Source organism: Triticum aestivum, chromosome 1A (genome assembly GCF_018294505.1).
Source record: "Triticum aestivum cultivar Chinese Spring chromosome 1A, IWGSC CS RefSeq v2.1, whole genome shotgun sequence".
Lineage (NCBI taxonomy): Eukaryota > Viridiplantae > Streptophyta > Magnoliopsida > Poales > Poaceae > Triticum > Triticum aestivum.
In genome coordinates, this window is record NC_057794.1 from 560,104,741 (window position 1) to 560,114,943 (window position 10,203).

The following is a 10,203-nucleotide window of genomic DNA, read 5'->3' on the forward strand; positions in this document are numbered from 1 at the left end:
ACAGCCGTGAAGGCCGACGGGCTCGGCGTCTCACCAAACCTATCCTGAGCAGGAAGACAACGGCCTTGGGCACCACTACGCACGGGAGGCAGATGACGTCCTTCAAGACGGCGTCCTCGTGAGGCCATCAACCAAGTGATGCTGCCTTTTTTCTGTCATGGGCATCGATTGTCGGCACCAGCGCCTTTCCTGCTTCTTTTGTTGAGGGCATCGATCGTTGGCATGCCTCGCCTATCGTCGTCTACCGAAGCTGGGCTGCTGGCCTGATTATCAATCGGCTCCGTCTCCTCACGCTCCTCGACCCTTTTTTTGGATTTTTTTTTGCAGGGCTTTTTCTTGGATATCGAGAGAGCTCGATCGATTTGCGCTTTGTCCTCCGTTTCATCGTATTCTATTTATCCCACACAATCAATCCCTGATTTATTTAGCAGCTTGGCAGTTCTATCCAGTACCAGTACGGGTTGGCCGTACGAAAGTGTGCATGCGAGTGACTTACAAACACAGCATGGCCACAGTGACGTATAATTTAGACGGACGTAGAAATTAATTAGGACTAAAAATTACGGACGTAGAAATTAATTAGGACTAAAAATATTACATCAAGTGTTCGTGTCCAATACGTACACGTAATGAAACAATTCAATCTCGAAGCCTATCTAAATAGGAAAAAACCAGACGTGTGTCCTTCAATCTCATGGATCTATTTTTAAGTCCCAGCCGTTAATTTTTAAGGTTAACACAAAATCAACATATATAAAAGGATGACCTATGAAAAACTATGAAAGCTTCCGTCCTTTATTATTAGATAAAAATAAAGATTATATAAATAACACAAAGATGTGTGATATTTGTTTCAACAAGAATGTTGACAATGAAGAATGATAATCAAATTATTTTTATGAGTCAAGAATTAGGTATTATTCACTTTATATCAAATTTCAAAAATTTCAAGAAATCTATCTATATTTTGTTAGAATTTTTCATGTTTGATACGTGCGTTGTACGTGCATGCTTAGTAGTACTCCCTCCGTTCCTAACTATTTGTATTTCTAATTATTTCAACAAATGACTACATATGTAGCAAAATGAACGAATCTACACTCTAAAAGGGCAATTTGAGAAAATGCTACATCTTTCCTGGGACTTTGCTCCTATAGTACACCTTTCTTTTTATTGGATTATATACCACACCTTTGATCAATATCCTGACAAAATATCACAAATTGATTTTTTTTTCCTTCTTTTGCACGTCCAGGCACTCACCTCATATTTGTTAGGACGAATTTGCCCTCAGCTTGTTTCCTGGTCATACGAGGTGATCACAGAACGAAGCACGGCGCCACCTCGTCGTGCCTACTCCCGGCGCCGCCGCCTTGCCATGCCAGCTCCCCGGCGAGCCGCCGGCGAGCCGTGCCTCCTTTCCGGCACCACCACCTTGCCGTTCCTCCTCTCCCACTTGCCGCCCGTACCAGTGCAGCGCGTCCGCCGTCCAGACTAGCTGCTCGTTGCAGTACTGGCTGGTTGGAGAAGTTCTGGCTGTACATGCGGCTGCTCCATCAGTTTGCAGCTGCTCGTTGCTCTGGTTGCTAGCTTTGTTAGCATATGTCTCAAATACTAGTAACACAAAGTAATAAAGTTGTTACCTGTTGATGGTTGTAGCAAGTGTTGCAAGCAGATATGGATGCTTGTCCGTATGGATGTAACCAAAATTCAGATTGGGATGTGACATGTAGTGATATATAGTTCTGTTGATAGGGATATAATCAAAATTTTGACAGCATTTTCACCTAAAATTTTGACATGACCTCTCTATATTTCTGTACCATACATATCACAAGAATTAAGTGAATAATCCACACATGACAATCCAGAATTAATAGATACAAATTTATATCTGACAAGTTGCACCAAGCTTTAAGTGAATAATCATCTCAGTACACAGACGACAGAATCACAAGACATTGAAAGACAGGAATTTAATCGAAAAGCATCGACTTCTTAAAGAAGTGGCATCACCTTCATGCAGATCACTAAACACATAACAAAATTACAAAATGGTATGCTACACTCTTTTTCTCTTCCTCGGCACATGTTTTCCTGGGACATAGGAGCAATTATATCATCACCAATAGGAGTTATCTCAAGAGTAGACCAATCAATGAAAACTCCACCATCAGATTGCACATATCTCTCATTATTACGAAGCACATTACAATTTTTAGAATCATCAACACATGATGCACTACTAGCATTTGACTGGTAAATGTCAAAACTTGAGCAAATGATGTTGTCTACTATCTCACTAGATGGGACATTTTCTGAACAAGATGATGTCGTAACCCCCTTTGCAATGTCCACAACTTGAGCTAGCACAAGAAATTCTTTTTCTTCCCATCTCTCAAGGAATGATGTGAGCAATTTCCAGTAGTTATCAATCCTCTCAACTGATTCAAAATGCTTGTCCTTGCACAAAATATGGACCTCCTGCCCACTCCCCCAAACAACTTTGGACCCAATGAGTTCTATCAGTTTTTCAATAGTAAAACGTTTCATGTTAACCTCAAACTCCACATCATGCTGGGAAACTTGATGCTCGCTGCCATCGTCAAGCTTTGCAACAAATCGAAGAACTCTAACAATTAGTTTATAAATGACAACGTGCAACTCCGTACCTTCTTCCCTGCAAAATTAAACTATTTTTCAAATAGAAACAATGCGTAGGGTATTCGTCAATATGCAGTTAACAATTCACAAAACCCTTCAATTCAAAAACTTAGGTTGATCGACTAACCGTTCCAGAGTTGCGCCCTCTATCTCTAACCGTTCCAGAGCTGCACCCTCTGGCTCTATCTCCGCGAACAACACATTCTACTCGTACCTGTGAAGCTGCCCGCTAGTTCTCCTCCTCTTCTAGCATAATCTCCATGGCCTAGGTTTTTTCAATACACAGTTTAGATCAAATGAGAGAGGGAGGGAGGGAGAGGGGGGGAGGGGGAGAGAGCAAGAGGGAGGGAGAGAGTAACCTGTCGGGGCGGCGGCAGAACCTATGTGTGGATCGTCCGGGAGTACATGATGCAGGACGAGGCGACGGCAGGATGAATCACGTCAAGGTGGCGGCGCGCCTGGAAGGAAGGGAGGAAGGGCGAGGCGTCAGTTCGGGGAAGGAGGCACGGCGAGGTGGCGGCTCGCCATGGCAGAGGCACAGCAAGGCGGCGGCGCTGGGAGAAGAACCGAGGCGGCGGCAACGGCGCTGTGCTTCGTTCTGTGTCTTGTGTCGATCGTTTCGTATGACCAGGAAACAGCTGAGGGCAAATTCGTCCTAGCAAAAATGAGGTGTGGGCCTGGACGTGCAAAAGAAGGAAAAAAATCAATTTGTGGTATTTTGTCAAGCTATTGATCAGAGGTGTGGTATATAATCCAATAAAAAGAAGGAAAAAGTTTACCTTCAGCCGACCGATCTCGCACGCGCATCCGCTGGCTCCGTGTCCGATGGATCGCCTGTTGATCAGACGGATGAGAACGGCCTCGCTTTCCTCGTCACACGCATTTTTTTTGAAACACAGCTATTGTTTCAGCATAAGCATTTGTGTAACCGGCCTTCGTTGACTCGTGTCTATGGGAGGGCGCATGCTTCTGGATTTGGGAGGGCGGCGGGGGCAGCAGCGTTCGGCGACCGGGGCATATCCGCCGACGTCGACTCCAGCAGGTATGGATCGGAGACCCCCCTCCCATTCCCCCCGCATTTCTGGGCGACCACCGTCCTGGCACCACCAATGCTAGACACAGCCACATCACAACGCCTTACGTCCACGCACACTCTAAGTTTCCGCAACAACAATGTTGTTGTGGAATGGCGGTAGCGAAGACTGGGTGACACGGCCGGAGACGTTGTTGCAATTTTTACAACAAAAGTCTTGTTTCAGAAAATTAGAGAATAAGAGTTTTTGCAATAGGGGAGTTATTGCAGAAAATTAGAGAAAATGAGTTTTCGCAACAAATCTCTTGCTGTAGGAAATTAGAGATGAGAAAGTTTCGCAACAAAGCTTTTGTTGCAGGAAATTAGAGAAGAGGAGGTTTCGCAACTAGAGTAGCTCCTACACGTCAGCGGCGGGCTGATTTTGCGGCGGCACCGCGGGGGGCGCAGCTCAGTCGGGGTCGGGTCAAGACTGACTTGTTTCTGCAACCGAGCGTTTGTTGCGGGAAATAACGAGTGGACATGCGGGGGGCGGACATCGGATCGGACGGCTATCAGCTCGGGTATCCAACGGTCATCGAAGCAACGGATGAAATCTAAATATCAGCCTTCGGACACGTAGTAGCGCCCTAAAAAGAAAGGTGTGCTATAAGAGCAAAGTCCCAGGAAAGATGTGGCATTTTCTCAAATTGCTCACTCTAAAATATGTCTACGTACATTCGTATGTGATAGTCTATTTAAATTAACTAGAAAGATAAATATTTAGCAATGGAGGGAGTATATAGAAAGAGTAGTAGTCCCTCCTATCGCCCTATATTGCCATCGAATACCCCTCCGTTCGCCCGAGGAGTCCAAGCCAGGACAGGAAGATTGTGACCCCTTCGGTCGGTGACGCGTTTCTGGATTTCCTCGCAGTTGATGTTCACATCTAAGATAACAGATCCTTCCTCTTCAGTATTGAGATGGTTTCAGCTGTTGCAGTCGCCGGTCTAAGCCTCCAAGTTGGGATGCCGTCGACGACGAGCAACAAGAGGAGGAGGGTCGTAGTCGTAGGATCGTTTGGGGCGTCGGTGCTGCCAGACGAGCTGACGACGGAGGTGCTCCTGCAGCTGCCCGTCAAATCCATCCTGCGCTTCCGCGCCGTGTGCCACTCCTGGGCCTCGGCGCTCTCCTCTGAGGAGTTCTGCAGCCTCCACATGGCCAAGGCCGAGGTGGCGCCACCTAAGCTCATGTTCATCTCGCCGTCAGCGACGTCGACGTTCGACTCCACAGGAGTGTACTCAAAGCTTGTTCCCCACCGACGGCCCGCTGTTCACCCTCGACGACATGCGCGGCGACTTTGCGGCCTTAACTCCTTCGCCATGCCGTGGCCTCACCCTCTTGCAGGACGCGTTGGCGCCAGCCTACTACGTCTTCAACGCGCCCACACAGGCGGTCACCAGGCTGCCTCCTTGCCAGCATGCCATCTTCTCGACCACCGGTCTCGGTTTTGACACGAGCACCAGGGAGTACAAGGTGGTGAGGTTGTTCCTCGGGAAACTGAACGAGAAGCAGAGGATCAGGTGCGAGGTGTACGTCCTTGGTGGCGAGCAAGGGGATCGCTGGAGACCGGCTGCTGGAGATGTGCTCTTCAGGTTTTGCAGTTTTGTTCAGGCCGCCATTACAACGGCATCATGGAGCTTAGTCGGTCCGCTGCTGCCGGTATTTGCGGACGGATTTCTCCATTGGCTAATCTACCCAGGTGCTCTCTAGACGGCCAAGAGCTGCTGTCTTATCATTTTCTCTCAACTATGAGACCTTCGGCTGGGTCCCGTCACCACCTTTCGAGATACCACGAACAGGAGTGCACTTGGTGGAGCTTGCTGGCCGCTTGTGTATGGTCCGGGACCTTCGTCCTCAAGACAACAATAATATGTGGTTGGAGATTTGGAACTACAGCTCTAGTGATTGGTCACTGCAGCATAGCATTGATTTGTCGCAGCAGAACGTTGCAGGAGATTTGATCACCAGTGCACAGGTTATTAGAGTTATCGGTTCTGTTGGCGATTGTGGATCAACGGACAAGGTAATCTTGGCCACTTCCAAACACAAGGTGATTACCTATGAGTCTATGACCCACCGTCTGGGATCCTGGAGGCCATTGAATTTGACGGTATAAGGGAAATTTCATCATTATATGAAGCTCGCAGATTCAGTTTATTCAAAGAGTGTCTTGCTCCGGTACACAAAACAAACCAAGAGACGGCATTATCGACTCCCCTAGCTAAGCCGATCAAGGAGGTCCTGCTCCGGCTCCCGGGTGATTATGTCGCGCAGTTCAAACTTGTATGCAAGCAGTGGCTTAGCTTCATTGAGAGTGGAGGCCTCATTCGCTCTTTCCATGTTCATAACAATTGGGATACGAGGCCAAAAGTAATGCTTGTTGGCAAGGGAGCTGGAGGATTGGGTTTCAGCTTTGCTCCCTCAAAGAGATTACTTCTCCTTGGGGAGGGTCCTAGCCAAGGCGCCTGGCTTGACACAAAGGTGGTTTGCTCTAAGCCTTGCCATGGTTTGAACCTGGTAAGTTGTGAGATAGAGGACTATCTATACAATCCTTGCACAGGTTATCACCGGACCTACCCTGCTATAGTGCCGCCACACCGAGTGCCCCGCCATGTACTCGCAATGATGCATGGCAATGTTTGTACACCAGAAGACCACACTTTTGCAGTTGGCAACAAGAATTCTGGCCTGGGATTCAACTTGTTGACACAGGAGCATGTGGTCGTTCAGATTTTCTATCATCCCAAGGACTTGAAATCTCGTCAGTATTTCTTGACATGCTCAGTCATTGACCTCACGTCGGCCCAAGACCACCATGCACCGCCTCTGCCCTTAAATGGCATGCCACCGGCCTATTTGTCAGGGGCTCTATATTGGATGAGTGAACCAAGGTTGGGCCAGAGTTATGAGAGGGCATTGTGTCGTTCGACGTCGCAAACGACAGGTTTGGTGTCATCCCTTGCCCTTCATCCATTGCAATGTGGAGCGACACAAGTCCTAATCAAGCATTTGTGGTGGAGCTCGAGGGAATACTGTGTGTTGTCCTTGCAGATCCAGTTGCACAAGAAATAGATATTTGGAAGCTAGAGCATGATCAATGGGACAGAGCATATAAAATCTATTTGAAAGGTTGTCCAGGCTATTCCCCTGCGGAAAATGTTGTGGTCCCGTTGATTATTGACCCTAGGGACGGGAGAATCTGCTCAACACAAGGAGGAAAATGGGTCTTTATGATCCGGTGAGGCGCACAACTGACAACTTGTATGATCTTGACGAGGTGCTGCGTGTCACATGCTCGGAGCAATCGCGAGGGAAGCATTTTACGTGCTCTAGCGAGGTGCCTTTGCTGGGAGGAAATCCACTAGACAGTAACCTTTTGCCGTTGGTCCCTTTGTTATATGAGGAGAGTCTCGCAAGTTATCCATGTATGCCCAGATCACGGTACTTACGCCGATGAAGAGCCACTAGTTATAGCAGTTTGACACCACTTGGTTTTTGTCTAAATTATAGGTGGTACAAATTGTAATTTGCTTTTCTCATACGCTTTTTCATATATAATATAATATATATACTGTTGGATATCCGTGTGTTGGTATCATCTCTTCTACTTTATTTTCTTTCTCTTTCTTGATTGATGTTAAATTGTCAATACTGCTCTCCTAATGGTAGTGAATAACACGCTGCCAAATATAGCACTGCTGATTCTTTTCCGACTACTTTGTAGTAATAATTGGTGGCTTGATTAGTAAGGTCTGCTTGCCAGCGCAAGCGTATGCATGAATTACGTTAAAGGTTGAGCCAAATTCCATTATTATTCAAATTGCATGCATGAAGGGTTCAACAGTGATTCTCAAAAACAAAAAGGGTTCAACAGTGCAGGGACACGTAGTCAAAAGATCGGTTTTAAGTAGTTTTTGCATTGAACTTTTTCTTTTTGCATTGAACCTGGACTTTTGTGGTTAAGGTCTGAACATTACCGAGCCTGGACGTCTCTCTCCCTCTCCCGTTCGAAGAAGAGGGGCGACTTTTTACATCTCCCGGTCGATCCACCTCTATGCCACCGTTGCGCCGGATCCCTCGTCCTCCGTCTGCCGCTCTGGCGGCGGGAGGGCGGGGGATCCTCATCTCGCGGCTGTAATTAGTGTAGGGTCTGTAGGGTTACCGGCCGGCGGCGATGAGGAGGTGGTGGAGTCGCCGGTGTGGTTTTTGTTGCTGGTGCACATTCCCTTCGACTCCGGCGCTCGGTGGAGCTCCGTGGTGGTGCGCCTGCTTCCCCAGCACTCGCGAATCGACGGATTCGTGTTGTGCTTCCTTCCCCATCAGATCCCGCGGGGCGGCGGATCTGCGATGTGAAGATCTCGAAGATGACGACATGGTGGTTCGCGGCGGAGCCGATGTTTCTGGGCGTTACCTCTCTGGAGGCGGTGAGTGAGGACTTCCCGGTTGCCATGGGGATGCTTTCGTCGATCCAAGGCGCATGGACGAGCACAGGCGACGGCGCGTCTTCCTCTCGTTCAGGATGCCAGCGATGCTGGAGCTCAGAAGGACTCCTTTTGTATTATCTACTGTTTTTTGGGATTTTTGTAAAATCGAACTATCTATGAAATCGTTATCTTCTCGCAAAAAAAAAGGTCTGAACATTACCATTATTTGAACCTGGCCTTTATAATCTCTGTCATGGTTCTCAGGGCAACTCGAACTTAGCACGACCGGCCACTCCAAGAGCTACTTGCCGTCGTGGGCCATCGCCGCGGGCTTCGTTGTCGGTTGCCGTTGCCGCACTGGTGCCAGGTCTCGCGTCGCAGCAGCGGTAGGGGAGGGGAGACCCTAGTCGGTGCCTTCAGCGTCGTGAATGCTAAGAGCATGTATAATGATTGATAAGATAGTCTTATCTTAAGTCTTGCATGTAAATTAGAGATGACAAAAAAGAATGTCTATAATGGGTCATCTCTTAGCCTTATCTTCAATAACTAGTTATTTTAAAAAACGTGGTGAGACATATTGTGCTAAGAGATCATATCTTGTCTCCTTTTAAATAAGAGAAAACAAGTCTTTTTTTTATGAGTCTCTCTCCTCCACCTCATCATTTCTCCTACGTGACACTCATAAGCGCTCGCAGCAGTCCCTCGTGGGCCGGCCCAGGAAATGCTACGAAGACACGAAGTCTAATAGCGCAAAGAATTAAGAGGAAAAGTAGCCTCTTACAGCAATCGAACTTGCACACTCACGGTAGTGTTTGTCTTAGGCTAACCAATAGACCTACTTAGCGCTAGTGACTAAATACGTCGCCAATTTTGTAAGAACATTGCAGCCGAGCTATTTATTGCACACAAAAATTGTACGGTTTACTTTATAGCTTGGATTTTTGAATTTCTTGAACATTGTACGTTTTACTTTATAGCTTGAATAAAAGTTCATTAAATTTGAAAAAAATCATCAAAATTGAAAAAAGTTATCCGACTCGGGCTTAAATTTAAACAACAAAGGCATTGCAGATAATTATAATTAAAAGTGATATATATCACATTAAACTTAAAAAGCCCATAAAAGTCACCGACCGTACATTGAAATTTACAAAAGAACACATAAAAACTAGATCTGAAGCTGCCATGGCCGTCTTCAGTTGTCGTCGTCCAAGGTGAGGTTGATGTAGGGCGGTGGCTGCCAAAGGTGGGATGGGGGCCCCTCTAGTGGCTGCCAAGCTGGGGCGGGTGGCGGGCCTTGGGCAGCGGGCGCCGTCTGTGGCTGGCGATGAGGGGTGAAATGGGCTGGTGGCAATGAGGGGTTGCTCTAGGAGCATCTATAGTCGGGCCCCATATTTCCGGCTCAAGCGATCAAAATGTCTGCCCGGTTAGTGCTCGGTCAAAGAAATGACAAAACCGGATCCCTCGTTTCCACCGTAAACGTCCGGACTGACCGGCATACGTCAAATCCATCTCAAATCTGGGGCAATGTGAGAATGTCCGGTCACGCCCAGACACTCTTGCCACCTCAGCCAAAATCATATGGACCCATAGGTCATCCACAACTTTGTTTCCTCTCAGGCCTCTTTTGGTTCATAGGATAGGATTATCATAGGAATAGGAATTTTGTAGGAAATGAGATGGCATGTATCTCAAATCCTATGAGTAGGAATAGGAAACGAGATGTCATTTGGTTGACACCAAAGTAAATTTTCCATTGAGTATAGGCTCATTTTTATTTTCCTATGAAATGTGGAGGATAGAAACCAATCCTATGTAGAAATAGAAATCTATTCCTATGAACCAAAGGGCTCTATAGGAAAAAATCCTATAAAAATCCTATCCTCTAAAATTTCTATAAAATTCCTCCAAACCAAACCAAAGAGGCCTCAATCTCTCCCCTCGCGTCCATGGCTCGCAGTTCACGCTGCTCGACGCGGCCGTAGCATCGTCGTGCTCCTCCATCTACCTCTGATCGATGCGGACGCAACGGCGTAGACCGAG

At 47.1% G+C, this 10,203-nt stretch overlaps 1 pseudogene; it reads left to right on the top strand.

The window, feature by feature from the left end:
• Nucleotides 1-3,190: 3,190 nt before the first annotated feature.
• LOC123050324 (uncharacterized) lies at nt 3,191-8,089 on the top strand (annotated as a pseudogene).
• The last annotated feature ends 2,114 nt before the right edge of the window (nt 8,090-10,203 follow it).